This window comes from Urocampus carinirostris, chromosome 14 (genome assembly GCF_059441175.1).
Source record: "Urocampus carinirostris isolate Australia breed hairy pipefish chromosome 14, RoL_Ucar_1.0, whole genome shotgun sequence".
Lineage (NCBI taxonomy): Eukaryota > Metazoa > Chordata > Actinopteri > Syngnathiformes > Syngnathidae > Urocampus > Urocampus carinirostris.
Window position 1 is genome coordinate 34,936,323 of NC_142362.1, and position 15,821 is coordinate 34,952,143.

Genomic DNA, 15,821 nt, shown 5'->3' on the forward strand with positions numbered 1-15,821 from the left:
GGTAGGAGGCTACCTCTGTACACGGACACTGTTTCAATATATTTCAGAGGTGTGGAGACGAGAGTGTGTCCCGCAACTGTGGAAAGATGCGAACATTGTGACCATCTTTAAGAATAAAGGAGATAAATCCATCTGCTCCAACAGTAGGGGTATCTCTTTGTTGGCCACTGCTGGAAAGGTCCTTGCCAAGGTCATGCTCCGCAGACTCATCTCTAAAATATCGGAACGCGTCATCCCAGAGTCACAGTGTGGTTTTCGAAAGGACAGAGGAACAGTCGACATGATCTTTGTGACACGTCAGCTCCAAGAGAAATGCCGGGAGCAGCACAAGGACTTGTTCATCGCCTTTGTCGATCTTTCAAAGGCATTTGACACAGTGAACAGGGACCTACTGTGGCAAGTCCTGAAGAGATTTGGGTGTCCACCCAAGTTTCTCACCATTCTTGCACAGTTCCATTCAGGGATGACGGCCAGAGTGGTAGTTGGAAGACACAGCTCAGAGCCCTTTGGCGTCGAAACTGGAGTGAGGCAAGGCTGTGTGCTGGCTCCAGTTCTCTTCAACATCTTCCTCGTCTGTGTTACAACACTGCTACGTAGAAGGATGGAGGAGCAGGCTGGAGTTACCATCAACTTCAGGGCTGATGGTAACCTGTTTAACATCAGGAGGCTACAGGCAACTACCAAACTGACTTCAGAGACCACCATTGAGCTACAGTATGCTGATGACTGTGCCCTGGTTGCCCATACACCGGAGGCTCTGCAAAACATTCTCTCGGCAGCTGTAACTGCATACACCAGAAGGGGACTGACGATCAACACCCAGAAGACAGAGGTACTCTGTCAGTCCAGTGCTGACCTCTTACCAAACCCAATAACCCTCACAGCAGCAGGGCAACACCTGCTCATGGTGCCCACCTTTAAATATCTGGGGAGCATAGTGTCTGACACCTGCTCATTGGATGATGAGATCCAGAGCCGTCTCAAGCAAGCATCAGCATCTTTCGGTCGACTAAGGATAAGGGTCTTTCAAAACAACAACCTTAGACTCCACACCAAAATGCTGGTCTACAGAGCTGTATGCATCACGACATTACTGTATGGATGTGAGGCATGGACTATCTACAGCCGCCATCTGAAGAGCCTCGAGACCTTCCATGTAAGATGTCTTCATAAGATCCTTGGCATCACATGGAGGGACAGAGTGCCGCACACAGAGGTGTTGGAGAGGGCAGGCAGCTGCAGCATGGAATCCATTATGGCCCAACGCCAACTTAGGTGGCTGGGGCATGTTGTTCGAATGCCCAGCCACAGACTGCCACGCCGTATCCTCTATGGTCAGTTACATCTAGGCCAACGCAGTGCTGGTGGGCAGAAGAAGCGGTTCAAAGACCAATTGAAGAACATCCTGAAGAGATGTCGGATAAACCCCTCCTCACTGGAGGAACTTGCTTCCTGCCGAGACCTCTGGCGCTCCCACTGCTCACATGGAGTGGATTACATGGAGGAACAGCGCATGCAACACCGTGCAGCAAAGCGTGCAAAGAGACATGCTCGCCAGGCCACCCCTGCTCCCCCCAGCGCCCCCTTCACATGCTCTGTCTGTAACCGCATCTGTGGATCCAGGATCGGACTCTTCAAACATCAGCAGACTCACAATTAAAAGAAGATGGTCATCATCGAATCGATGGACAACCCCAAGCAAGCAAGTTGGACATTGTTTGATCTCGTCTAAATAAGCTTTACACACTTTTATTGTGTCAAAGCAATGTTTCTTTAATAATGTTCTATTAAACATATAATGAAATATCTTACACAAAGGCTTCAATCTGTGAGAAATTTAGGTTTGTTGTTGTTTTTTTTCCAAACAAGAATTGAGTTGATGAATAGAAAAAGCATCACAAAGCGCACAAGAGGCAGAAAAGAGTCCGGCTGCAAAGCAGACACGCCCCGCCGTACAACAGACCAGACCAGACTAGACATGTCCCTCTTTGTCCCCATCTGCGCCGTCCTCGCACTCTATTTCACCCTCTCGTGGGCGCTCGTAAATCCGTCCCCTTCTCTATTAATGGTTTGTACACTTTTTTAAGGCCAGATTCGATCCGTCTTGAAGTACTTTTAGAGCCATTTTTTCAAAATTTCCAGGGCTATTGAAAGAATAGAAAATCCGGTGTTATTCAAGTATTTTGAAGAGCCACTGTCATGATCCAGCGTGTCATTCATCAACACACCTGCTGCTGATTATCCACACCTGCCGCTCATCAAGGGCTTTGTATAAAAAATGGACTCCACTGACACCCTGCTTGGCCAACTCCCATTCCTTGCCGCCTGTGCAACAACCCAAAAGACCTCCTTTATGTCTTCAGCCGTGAGTTGACCCGGTTTGTGTTTTCAAACATGCTTACTTTCCTCCGTGCGCGTAGCGCTCGTCGTTTAAGTGTCACTTGAGACAGTGTTTTTCATTTTTTTTTTTTTTTCACTTTTTTTAACCAAGGTACACTTTTATAATTTCCGAGGCACACTGTCCGTCGCAAATGTGTGAAAATTAAGTTATGTCAAATATTTCATTGTAGTACCTTATAAGCAGAAAATTAGTTTAAAAAAAGAAAATTACACTCTAAATAAAAAAGAATTATGTGCTTTGTTTTTATATTTTTTAGTGCAATCTTTAAGTTGCTTTGTTAAACAAATTAAGTTATTAAATGTACTTTGCTACCTCATGAGCAGATAATTAGTATATAAAAATCTACTGATATTGATGACTATTACGGTTCCTTGTCCGAAAATGGGAAAATTCCTGCGGCACACTAGACAAGGTCTCACGTCCCACTAGTGTGCCCCGGAACACTGGTTGAAAAACACAGACCTAAGGCATAGTGTTGGAGACTGTATTACGTTGAATGTTATTATGGAAGCCATAATTAAATTGAAAAAGAACATTCTCATCTTATCTCATTAGCTGTGTAACAGAGTTGAAATTTGATTGTTTTGAATGTTTTTTTTTAATTCTCACAAAATCTGTGTTTTTGTTGTATTACTGTTAATATTCCGGTACCTCATTCAGTCAAGTCATGGGCGTCTGCGACTGTCTTTTTCGTTTGGCACTTTATGGGCTTCAGCGCTTGCTGTAGCTTTAGTGAATTTGTAAGCGCTGAAGGTAAGATGTGCCCAATATCAGTTGGATAAAAAAATGCATATTTTGCTAGACATATGAGCTGCTTTCGCAAATTATTTTTATTATTATTATTATTATTTTTGTATATAAAGATATACAAGTTGTGCTAAATGGTCATGGACAATCCATCACATCCACTACACAGCATTATCTCCAGACAGAAAAGCAGTTTCAGCGACAGACTGCTGTCATTGTCTTGTACTACGGACAGACTGAAGAGATCTTTTCTTCCTCATGCCATGAGGCTCTTTAACTCTACCCGGCAGAGTAAAAGCCCACATTAAACCACACCACCTACATTGCATATTACCGAATCTTATTGCAATATGTATTCTGTGTAGCACTATTTAGTTATTCTATATAACACGCTACGGTGGGTATTTGCACGTCACACTGGGTATTTGTATATTGTTTTCTTTTTGCTTTATTGTATTGTTCTCAGCTCAGGGATGCTGCTGGAAATGTGGATTTCCCTTCGGGGATGAATAAAGTATCTATCTAAATGATGTATATTAAAAAAAAGCACTAAATAAGAAGTAAAGCAATACAGCTTGAAACGATGATGCAACGTGTTTTGATGCAAACACGCCACGAGGTGCGGCCTGTTGAGTGATGACCCGTTTTTTGTATCTTTAATATTTTAGATAATTGCAGTCGTGAACAGATGCCCCTGACTTTTGTATTGTTTTGTTTACTGAATGCAGGTACGTGGGAAAGTTGTTCATTGTTATTATGGAAGTTTCATTATTAATGTGCTGCATGTTGTCTGCTTGCCGTAGCTTTAGTGAATTTGTAAGCGCTGAAGATAATTGCAGTCGTGAACAGATGCCCCTGACTTTTGTATTGTTTTGTTTACTGAATGCAGGCAATAAACCCAGAGACTGTGAAACCTTGTGTCGTGCATGAAAGAGGGTCGCTACAGCTGCACCGCTCATCCTCAGTAGGGTCGCGGGGATGCCGGAGCCCATCCCAGCTATCATCTGGCAGGGGACACCCTGAACTGGTTGCCAGCCAATGAAAAACTGGACAATGCTGTACAAATATTTTGAACTATCAAGTGTTATTGCCACTAATCTTTTCATGGTAAATTAAAATCTAAAATGTTGAAATGATTTCATTCCACTTCATGATTGTGTCTCAGATGTTAATTTTTTCAAAAAATATTTTCAGATTTTTAGTTCGAAATTTGAAGCCTAAAAGATTGCAATATGCCAAAAAGTTTTTTCGCTAGGCACTGTATCCTGCACCATCATTCTGCTTAGCTAGCATGATTATTGGACAGGTGTGCCATAGACTGGCCGGCGTAAAAAGTCAGAATTTTAAGTATTTTATTTTGGTTAAGACACTGCGCCGAACATATTATGCAAAGTTCAACTCCTGTTTTGGCGACTGTCCCCATTTGGGTAGTTTCAGTCCGGAGGTTATAAAAGTTCTCATACAGAATCGGTCATCTCTGCACCGCGTCCGAGCGCACGCTGAGTGTTACATTAAAAAAAGATCGACTTGAGCTCATTGCACGGCTTCTTTTTTTGCGCAGTAATATTCCTGACATTCGTAATAGCTGCATTCATCAGAAGCCTTGGAAATGCAATCACTTCACTGAATGCATTATAATGCGAGAAGTATGGATTGAAATGCAAAATGAGCAGCCACTGCCGCTAAGGAGGGAAAAAATGGCTTCAGAAAAGAGCTTACAATAAAAATAAATGAAGAAAAATCAGTTGTATAAGCAGTCTTGGGAACCAGTTGTTAACTACTTCTTCTGAATTACTCCATTGTAAAAGTAACTATCAGGGACAGTAACTATTACGTTAGAAATTGTTGTATGTAAATTAAGTATTTTCTGAGCAGTATTCGAGTCAGTTTGATGTATATATTGCTCCCCCCCCGGCAACAGATGTATCATACGCTTGAAGTGCAACAAAATAACTAAGCAATAAAATTATAATTATCATGTACATAAACATGCATAAAAACATACGCATAAACGCCCACGAAACATAAGTAAACTCCAGAAAAACGTACGTAAACGCATAAAAATCGTATATAAATGCGCATAAAAACTTGCGTAATGGACTGCTTTTGAACGTCAGTAACGATAACATTGGAAAAAATAATTACACCTGCACGTAACAGCGTTATTCCTAACACTGCGTATAAGCGACTCCTTATCCTGGGAGAAGTCAAAAGGCCTATGTGTCTTCCAGCAACTGAAGCCTCTAATGTAAATATTAACTTAACTCAATTTATAAAGCACTGTAAAAGGACGGTGTGTATTTGATCACTAGATGTCATTGTACTGTGCAACTGATAAGGAGTACTCAAAAGCACAAGGAATAATACAGGCTATAGTGACTCAAAAAGACCAAACTGCACTGATTTCTTTTTTTTTTTTTTTTTTTTTTTTTCTCCCCAGCCTTTCTCAAGGTTTTTGGGTACCTGAAGCAGCAAGAGGGCAGACATTGTTAGCTCCTTCTAGGTAAATATTCCACATATTTGCCCCAATAAACCCCTGGGTTGCTTTTGCTGTATGCTTTGGGTTATAGGTGTCATGGGCTAATGCTTGCAGTCACTCTTTTCTCAAAAAGATGGCAGGTCTACCCCATTTTCCAATCTCCTTTATTTTCCTCTCCCCAGGTTTTTTCAGTTAGACAATTAGCTAATTTGTAAATACCCCGGGTTCCCACCTTACTTTGCTGAACCGTATGGATTCCTGAAGCCTCGCACTCCCCTAAACAAGCCTTTAACAAGCTCCTCCTTAATTTCTGTCCACAATCCAGTTTCACCACTCCAAGACCTGTAACACCCTCTCCTCCTTCAGTTCCCTCTTTGTCCCATGATTGTCCACCCAAGCCATCTTTCTTAAATGTATTCTCAAATCTCTTAAAAATTTGCGTCACCCCAAGATTCCTTCTAAAGAGCTCCTCCTCTCTTGTAAATTCTTTTTGTGTGTGTTTTTAAACAAACGCCCCCTACTGGGAATAGACCACGTCTTGTGTCCCATGTTTGGGCTTGTCCGACATCTCGTGACAATAGGAGTATAAAGAGCGTAAAGTGCTGTATTTCCTAACCCCTTATTCCGATTTTGATGTGGAAAGTTTCAAATTGCATTTGACCTTGGGCACTTAAGCTGTGCAGATAATGGATGGATGGTCTTTATCTTCAGTAGGGACATGGGGGTACTGGAGCCCACCCCAGCGATCTTTGGGCATGGGACTCCCTGAACTGGTTGCAGTGAACACAGAAACTGACAACTCACTCGCTCGTACACACCTAGGGACAATTTGGACTAGCCAATTAACCTGACATGCATGTTTTTGGAATGTGGGAGGAAACCGGAGTGCATATGTCTACTTAAACAATTGTTTGAGTGAAGATTGTGAATTATTCTAGAGTAAAACTCACTTTCTATTTCAGTTGACTTTTTCGAAACTAAATACACACCGTAGCATATGTCTACTTGACCAGTTGTCTCGGGTTGTGAAAGTTAAATTTAATTCATTAAAGTCTTTATATTGTTTACTGCTGATTTTTTTTTGTTTACTGTTTTATTTTTGTTGCAATTAAAGTGTAGGATAACTATTTTGCCGGCAAGGTACAATTAATATAATTACCTGTTCCTTTCTATCAACTGACTCGACTACTGCTCAGAAAATTTTAAATTCTTTGACATGACATTTTCTTTTAAAAGTAACGGAAATACTTACTTCCCTGGCAACTAATTACATTGACTTTTCATGTACCAACCCAGTTACTTTTTGGAAGGAGTAGAGGATAACTATAACTACTTTTTTAAAGCAATGTTCCCAACGCTGTCTGCAATTGATCAAATTGTTATGCAATTGTACTCAAGTCAAATGCAATAAGCCAAACTTAAATGAACAGAAAAACACCCCCAACTGTCTGTTTTCCTGCCGCAAACAACTTAGAAGGCATAAACACCATATATTTTCTTAATTAGCTGTCTTTGGAGCAGATGGTCTCGGTGGCAGATTTAGACTTTCTCCTGACAAGCTTTGTGATGTACTGCCATGACAGAAAATGGGGGGGGGGGGTATGGAAATAAGTAACTATCCTTAACTGGAATCAAAATCCGGTTTACCTGTGCTGTTATTGAATCACATAGATGGAATGTTTTTGAGTTGTCATTCAGGTTTGCGTACTGTTCCTTGCTAGAGTATTCAGTCCAGTATATAAGGATATACTTTTGACTACAATTCCTGTTTAAGGTGTCACACCAACAGACCCCTGTCTGTAAATCGCTAAATCTCTTAAATGGTTTCATGAGCTTCCATATATGTTGTTTAGACACTTTATTTTTCTGTTCAATTCAATACCCAAAAGCTCTAGCAAAGCACATAGAGCAATTTGATGAGTGAGGGGTAAGAATGGCCGACTTTACACAGCGTGTGCACTCCTCAAAGTAAATACAATGATGTCCTCGTTTGCAGTATTTTTTACATTTTAACAAAATGACTTTGCTCGCACATTGTTTTGAAACAATTATTTAGGACAAAAATAAACAATCGTATGTAACAGGCGGGAGATTAATTTTAGTTATATCGATTATAGATATGGGACACAGGCTCTAGCCTTTTTATCATTTCATATATTTGATTAAAACGGTAAAATGAAATGTGCTCAAGAATTTGTCTTAAGAGCAAATTTGGCAGTTTTGTTAAATGTTGTCTTGAATTAAAAAATATATAATTTTTCTTTTTTTTATGGCTCTCTTGGTCAAAAAGGTTCTGACTCCAGTTTTAGTTGATTCCAGTGGCTTTATATATTTCCATTGTTGACTTTGCCCTGTGTTCAGGGTTGTTATCCTGTTGGAAGGTGAATTTGCACCCCATTCTCAGTTCTGACAGACTCCAACAAATGTTCTGTCAGAATCGCTCTGTATTTGGCTCTGTTTATCTTCATATTAACTAATGATCTGTGTCTCTACTAAAGAAAAGCAACCCCAGATCATGGTACTGACACCATGTTTAACAGTAGGGATATTCCTCTCAGAGTGATGTACAGTGTTACCCTGACGCCAAATCTGATGTGAGGCATTCAGCCCAAAAGTCTCATCTAACAGCACCTTGCTTCACACTTTATTTGTGTCTCCCATGTGGCTTCTTGCCAATGCCAAGCAGGCCTTTTTATGGTATTGTTTTAGAAAGCGCTTTCTGTTTGCCACTTTTCTATAAAGGGCAGGTTTATGCAAAGTACGACTAATGGTAGTCCTATGGACAGACTGTCCTACTTCACAGTGTATGACTGCAGGTTGTCCAAAGTGATCATGGGCTACTATTGGTTGCTTCTCTAGTTTTCTCCTTGTTTGTTTGAACCAGAAGTTGAGGAAAGGCCAGGTCTTGGTGTGGTTGCAGTGGTCTTATGCCCGCTCCATTTTGATATCATTGCTAGTTAACTGACATTTAATGACAACGGGTGCACTCTGTCATTGTCATTTAGGTGAACATTGTATCATTTAGAAGTAATCAAGGAACTACTTGAGTCAGTTTTTGCACCACCTACATTTCTTTTTATTTCTTTTTTTTTTTTTTTGTAAACATGAAAAAGTAAAGCCATATCTTTCACCTAACGATTGTGTCTAGCATGTTGTTGAATCTTAAATCTTTTCAGTATTTTAGCTTCAAGTTTAAAGCCTGAAGTTCTTAGGGAGGGGCAATAGTATCTCTAGGGAATGTGAGATACAGTCGCCTGTCAAAATAACAGTTGCTACGGTAACGAGGTTTGTGGCAACAGATGCGTCGTCGGCTATTAAAACAAATGACGGGATGACACCACGGTGGGAATTGTTAGCGCGTCCGATAAGTGAATAAAAAAACAATAAAAATGCGTGTGAATGTACACAACTAGTGAGCACATTCATGGAAATTAAAAGGAGGGATTTCACGTCTTAATTGCATAGAAAAAAATGGCAGTGCTGCATTGTCATTCTAATGCGTTTGGAGAAAGTGGCTTAATTAAAGATAAATGTCATGATATCAAGCGAGCGTTCCCCCGTTGTGATGAATTAAAATTCTGAGCCTGACAAAAGCTTTCTGCCGTATTTTAGTGCTTTGGGACGTTTACCACAGATGAGTAAATACCAGCAAAGACATTCAGGGACACCTGGCTACTTGGAGCTTCAGGTTTTGCTGGTTCACCGTCTCGTGGATTTTGAACTGAACTGACATGTCTTTATTGCCATTGATATCAATGTATCATACATTGTGTTCTGAAGCAGACGGCACACATTTAAGGCTGTCACAGAGGCTACGGCTGCATCCCATTCTTCTCACTTTCCCTCGCTATTTGCCCTAGTCACTTGGTTTTGCGAGTTCCCGTGAAAATGAGATGTGTTCCAATACACTCAAGACCGAGGGAGAAGTGCCCATAACCCATGAAATAACCACTTCAGATGGAGGGAGGTTGGGACCTGACTTGGAGCGAAGTGACTTCCCAGAAGACTTTGCAAATTTTGAAAACAAACCCGCATGGCTGGAAAGCAAACTCATAAATGCAAGTAGTTTTCTACAATTAAAGCATGTATTTGCAGCAAAATATATTAAGGTATCTCAGTCAGACATAAATGCAATAGAAAACCCATTTCTTTGTGTTAAAATATGATCAGCGCTACTTTACATAGTGCACAAATCTACTGAGAGAGCCTCAGATATATTTTCATACTCAAGACCCTAGAGTGGGATTATTGTGCAGGAAATCACTTTTTCCTATTTTCATCTTTAACAAGTCTTGCCTTTACATTACAATGGCAAAAACGCCAGTCGCTAAAGCAGCATAGCCACAATAACGTTATTTATAATTGTAATCGCACTTTATTTTATTGCACACAATATTGTGTGTCCAGTCATATTTACAATGTGATGCTTTCATGCAAGACCTAAAACATTATTGCTAGAAAGCATTAGTTCTCATCATGCATCATGAGTAATGTCTCCGTATGGCACGTGGAAATACAAATGAAACGACTATAACATAGTCCACTGTCTTCTCTGTCAACACATATCAAATAAACTAATTACCTTCTCGAAACGTTGTCCAAACGTGGAAACTCTTGAAACACATGTAATGCTGGTCAATAGAAGGTTCATAAAGCCATAAGAATAACATATCAGGTTTGTGTATCTATTCACCATTTTTTCAGAACCTTTTAAACTTTCCTGTCCCTCTTCAACTTGAATTAGCCTATTGGTGAGCAACTCGTGTCTAATGTGCTCATATGGGCTTATGATTCAGGGACTGTGGATCACACCAAAGCCCTGATACAATTCAGGGCAGAAAATGATGAAAAATTTACAAGAAAGAAGTTTACCACAAAACTGTGGGAGTGAGTAGCCTAACCTGCAGTTCTGCAATCATGTTGTGATAATGCTCTATACTCAAATGTCATTGGACAGCTGTCAAAGTGATCAGCCTGGAGGGGAAGATAACAGGGCAACAGGCAGCAAAAAATGGAACCTAAAAATGAAATGCAAAGTAATCCAAAATTCAATGTGATTTACACCTTCCTAACCTCTTAGCTGCCATTATGTAGATCCTGTTTCAAATACATACACAATATAAATATATTATAAATACAAAGGAAGCTAGATAAAATCCTTGATCTTCTTAGAGGAGTTTGACAGAAAAGGCACGAGGAAACGGAGGCTAAAATGGAGCGTTTTTTGGTGCTTTTTGAAAAGATGGTGGACAAAATGTCAGGGCAGTGATATCCATGCAATGTTTTATAAAAGGTTATATTGTATTTTATTAAGAACTCTATGAAGTTCCAGTTTGTTTTCCTGTTTTATGGAAATATTGGTCTATTTTTGTTACATTTTGTGACATATTATTTATTACTCTTATGTATTTTTGGACTGATTTGAGTTTGTTTTTTCTGGAAGTAAATAATCTAACTCATTGATTTGTTGTTTTCTTCTGTCCAACGATCACACAGTATGTCACGTTATGAAATAAACCACCAAAGTATTATTAAAAAAAAATACGTTTAATGAATAGTTAACAATATACCAAATACACATGACGCACTGCTTAAAGTATGTACATTTTACTTGTGGAGAATTATAGACAAATACTGCTGCAGTAATAAATACTGATCCAGAATAAGAGAAACAGAACTACTTACAAGTTGACCTAACTATATAATGTGGGGCTTGCACTTTGTCACATCAGTGAGGCAAGTCGATCCTTTCTGGCATTCCCAGAGGTTTCATTTGGGTCAGGAAGTTTTGGAATTGGTAGCTGCGGGTCCATTTTGTCCTCTGATATATCTTGATCTGGTTCTAAGCTGTCCTCATTGTCTATGCACACATTGTGCAGAAAGGCACAGGATGCAATTACTTGGGGTGCAAATGTGGGTCCACCTTCCAGAGCCTTGAACAGTGACTACCTCTGCCGTGTTTTCATGATCCCAAAAGCTCTCTATGACTGATCGTCCCTTAGAATGGTGGTGATTGAACCTTTGTTGCATCATGCCACTAACAGGTTCTCTGTAAGGTGTGATGAGGCGGATTGGTGTCTAAACACTGGTATCCTTCATCACCCATCAGGAAGTACCCGCTTGGTGGATACCATTTGATCAGTATAAAAGGAGCTGTTCTTCAAAATCTGTATCATGGACAGACACTGGATATCCCACAGATATATCCAACAACTGCCCTGAGGAGTCACAAATGGCCTGCATGTTTATGGACTACCTGAACTACAAAGGCTTCTATTCTAATCTATGGTGTGTTGGGGGCTTAATACGTATGTGGCATCCATCCATTGCACCTACAGCTATGTTAAAGATGGGTGTACCACATAATTGTCCAAACCCGTGACCCACAGTGTCCAAATTTGCAGGGCTTGGAAAGTGTATGGCTTTTGGCAAGTTATTCAAGATTAACTGGGCGACCTGATGGTAAATTCTGAGTACGATGGGCCTGGGTACACTGTAGACCTGTGACACCACATGGTAGGACAGCCAGTACACGTAGATCAGGACCTCCAGCTCATGGGCCCCAGCCGTGATCTTGTTCCCGCTTCAGCAGCTCCTGTAGGGCATGCATAGCCTTCCAGCTCAGCCTGTAGTCTTGGATGAGTTCAGACTCCACATCGAACCATAAGAGCAGGATGGAACATTCCTGTCCAACCTACAGTAGCTCATGGGATGGCGACTCTGGAAAACAAACATTTTAGACATAAAGGTTGGCATGGAAAAGACAGTTACAGCTTTTCACTGTTTACTGTGACTGCATATTGAAAAAATGTAGGCATGATCTATTTTACGTCTAATGACAACTCAGTTGAATTAAATTAAGAACAAAGATGTGTGGGTGCTACAGGGAAGGTTTGTCAATGATATTACGTCAGTTTTATAAGTGTCATGTGCATTGTTTTTGCGTTTGTTTACTTTTCATCCTGTCCCACGTTAAACATCCCTACTATATTTCATGAAATGGCAATAAGATGAGTAGGATGTCTTTTATTTCTACACAATTGTTGGGTATTACGTAAAAGTGGGTTGTACGTTAACTCTTCCTGTATTTTACCAAATGCACTTTTTTTAATGTGTGGACGTACCTCGTAATGATGCATCAGGGCTGCACAGCACAGAAGCTGTCTTCGGTTTGATGTGTTTCTCCTTCGTTGATTGGCGAGATGGGGAAAAGTGATAAGCGATTGGTGATGGCACGGATGTAGCTGGCATTTTTAACGTTGAAAGGACTTTCCAACTCGAGTTGTTTTCATGTGACGTAGGCCAATATGTCACTGAGGTCTACAGCCAAGTAATATTACTGCCATCTCCTGGACTGGGGTGAAACTTTGCAAGTGCTATCCAATTTCTCAATGTTCACTTGCATTCCTCACTGAGGGGACTGCCCTATGGAGGGACCTTACTGGAGGGTTCTCAGGGCTAAGTGAGAGGAATGGGATTGGGCCCATGTGTGCGTGCGTGCCCTCATGTGGCTGGGGTATGCTGTCAGTAAAAGAGGTGGGTGTCATGATTACTGATGCAAGGCACCTGACTGCTCCTTTGACGCCAATTGCCTCGGACGCTGATTGGCCCCCTGTCACTTTTTATACCGGCGTCTTCCTGTCACCGGTTGTCAGTCCATCTGCGAACCTCAGCTTAGCTAGGCAAGTTTTTTTGACGCTGACTCTCCTGTTCTGGTTCCTGTCTGTTTCCCGGCTCTGACTTTTTCTGATCTCGACCACGAATTTTGCGCCCCCCTCCCGGCTACTGACCTGGTTTTTTCCGCTCTCGACGCAGCCATCGCTCGCCATGGAAATACCACTTCCGCGTCCGAGCAACCTGCTCCCTGCGACCAGCGATCTCTGGATTGTGTGTACTATCCTTTCTTCCCAATAAAACTAAGAGAAACTCACTCAAGTGGGTCCTGTCTCTGTTAGGGTCCTAACAGTGGGTGGGTGAACAAGTGTAATGTGGAACAAACATTAAAGCAACAGCTACCGCATCACAAGAGCCTCAAACGTTTTGTAATTATTAGAGGTACGTGTATTAAGTTTGAGCAATTTTTCAGAGATTAGCGCAACACCACCACCCCTTTTCAGCGTGCGTGCTATATGACTACTCTCGTAGTCTGGGGGAGAGGCATAATTTAGCGCTAAGTGCTCATCCGGGCGTAACCACGTTTCACAAAGACCCATACAGTTAAGTTTATAATCACGAATAATGTTATCAACAAGTAAAGCTTTTGGAGCAAGCGATCTAATATTTAACAGACCAAATTTCAGCTTTGCTGAATCATTTGACTTAGCTGAACTCTTTGTAGTCTTTGTCGAGATCTTCAAAAGCTCCCGGCGTTGTGGCCGTTCGTGAGCGCTGAGTTTAAAGCGTCGGTTGTCCGGCGAGGAATGAATGGTGGAATTAGTTACATCCTCGCGTCCATCCTCGCGTCCATCTTGCTGCTTGGACTTCACACGCTGCGGTCCCCTCAATTGTCAATTGATGTAATAACTATCTATCGTGCACCTGGGCCATACACAACTTTCTTAGACGAATTTGCTGAACTTCTGTCTGAACTAGTAACCTATGCAGACAAAATTATAATTATGGGAGACTTTAACATTCATATGAACTCCCCACACAGTTCACTTACTATTGCGTTTAGTTCTCTAATTGATGCATTTGGTTTTACTCAACTGGTTGACTTGCCAACCCATAAAAATGGGAACACGCTAGACTTGATTCTGACTCGAGGAGTTTTAACCTCAAACATTATGGTGCTACCGTGTACTACTGTTATCTCTGATCATTATTTAGTGACATTTGAGGTGCTAACTAAATAATAATAATAATAATAATAATGTAGAGTTAATAAAGCTGAGGGATTTAGCGGACGCAATATAAGCACTGGCACAGTTTCTGAGCTCTTTGAACTCCTTCCTGGAGCAGTTGCGTCCTTTCCTAAATACAATGGCTCGATTGACTCACTCATGAATGAGTTCAATACCACCCTGACTAGTGTGCTGGATTCAATAGCGCCCATAAAACTAAAATCACGTCCTAAAAGACGCACACCTTGGTTTACTGATGAAACTAGAACCCTTAAAAAAGAATGCAGGAAATGGGAGAGAAAATGGCGCGCTACCAAGCTTGAGGTTTTCCATCAAACCTGGTGTGACAGCTTGTTAAAGTATAAAGCGGCCCTTGCCTCTGCAAAATCGGCCTACCTTGCGAAGGTGATTGCGTCTCAAAAGAACAACCCCAAAGCCCTTTTTGACACTGTAGCATCGCTTACAAGGCAACAGCCTATCGCAGACAGTTCGACACACTCTGCTCAGGACTTAATGGTCTTCTTCACTAAGAAGATTCAATGCATACAGGAAGAAATTGCAAAAGATATTGTTAGTACCACACGTATTAAAGGACTGAAATTTACAGATGCACGACAGGGTGGCTGCCCTGGGAAAATGGCCGGTTTTAGTGAACTGTCACTTGATGATCTCAAACAAGTGGTGAATGCGGCCAAACCGACAACTTGCCAGTTCGACCCGCTCCCAGGTTCACTTATTAAAAGTCTTTTTAGCGTCCTTGGGCCTTCAGTTCTAAATATTATAAATACATCACTCTCCTCAGGTGTAGTTCCAGCAGCTTTTAAGTCCGCCGTTATTAAACCCACACTGAAACGACCCAACCTTGATCCAGAAATATTAAGTAATTACAGACCTGTGTCAAACCTACCTTTCTTCTCTAAAGTACTCGAAAGAGTAGTGGCACAGCAGCTGAATGCTTTCATATCGGAGAATAACCTTTTTGAATCCATGCAATCAGGATTCAGGGCTAACCACTCTACTGAGACAGCTCTGATCAAGGTAACAAAGGATCTCCTAATGTCAATGGATTCTGGCGCTTCATCACTTTTGCTGCTGCTGGATCTTAGTGCTGCTTTTGACACAGTGCGCCACAATATCCTACTAGAACGGTTGGAAAAATGGATTGGTCTCTCAGGAGCCGTCCTCTCGTGGTTCAAATCCTACCTCTCAGATAGGACGCATTGTGTTAAATATGGTGAAATGACATCTGAGCCCTTTAATGTTACCTGCGGTGTTCCGCAGGGTTCAGTGCTTGGCCCCCTTCTTTTCAACATTTACATGCTTCCATTGGGTGACATTATTCGCAAGTACA

General features: G+C 41.3%; 1 long non-coding RNA gene across 1 annotated transcript; it reads left to right on the forward strand.

Moving 5' to 3' along the window:
* Positions 1-2,124: 2,124 nt before the first annotated feature.
* LOC148353280 (uncharacterized) lies at positions 2,125-4,284 on the forward strand. Its single transcript, XR_015852735.1, has 2 exons — positions 2,125-2,378; positions 4,038-4,284. It is a non-coding gene; the product is annotated as an uncharacterized LOC148353280 (long non-coding RNA).
* Positions 4,285-15,821: the final 11,537 nt, after the last annotated feature.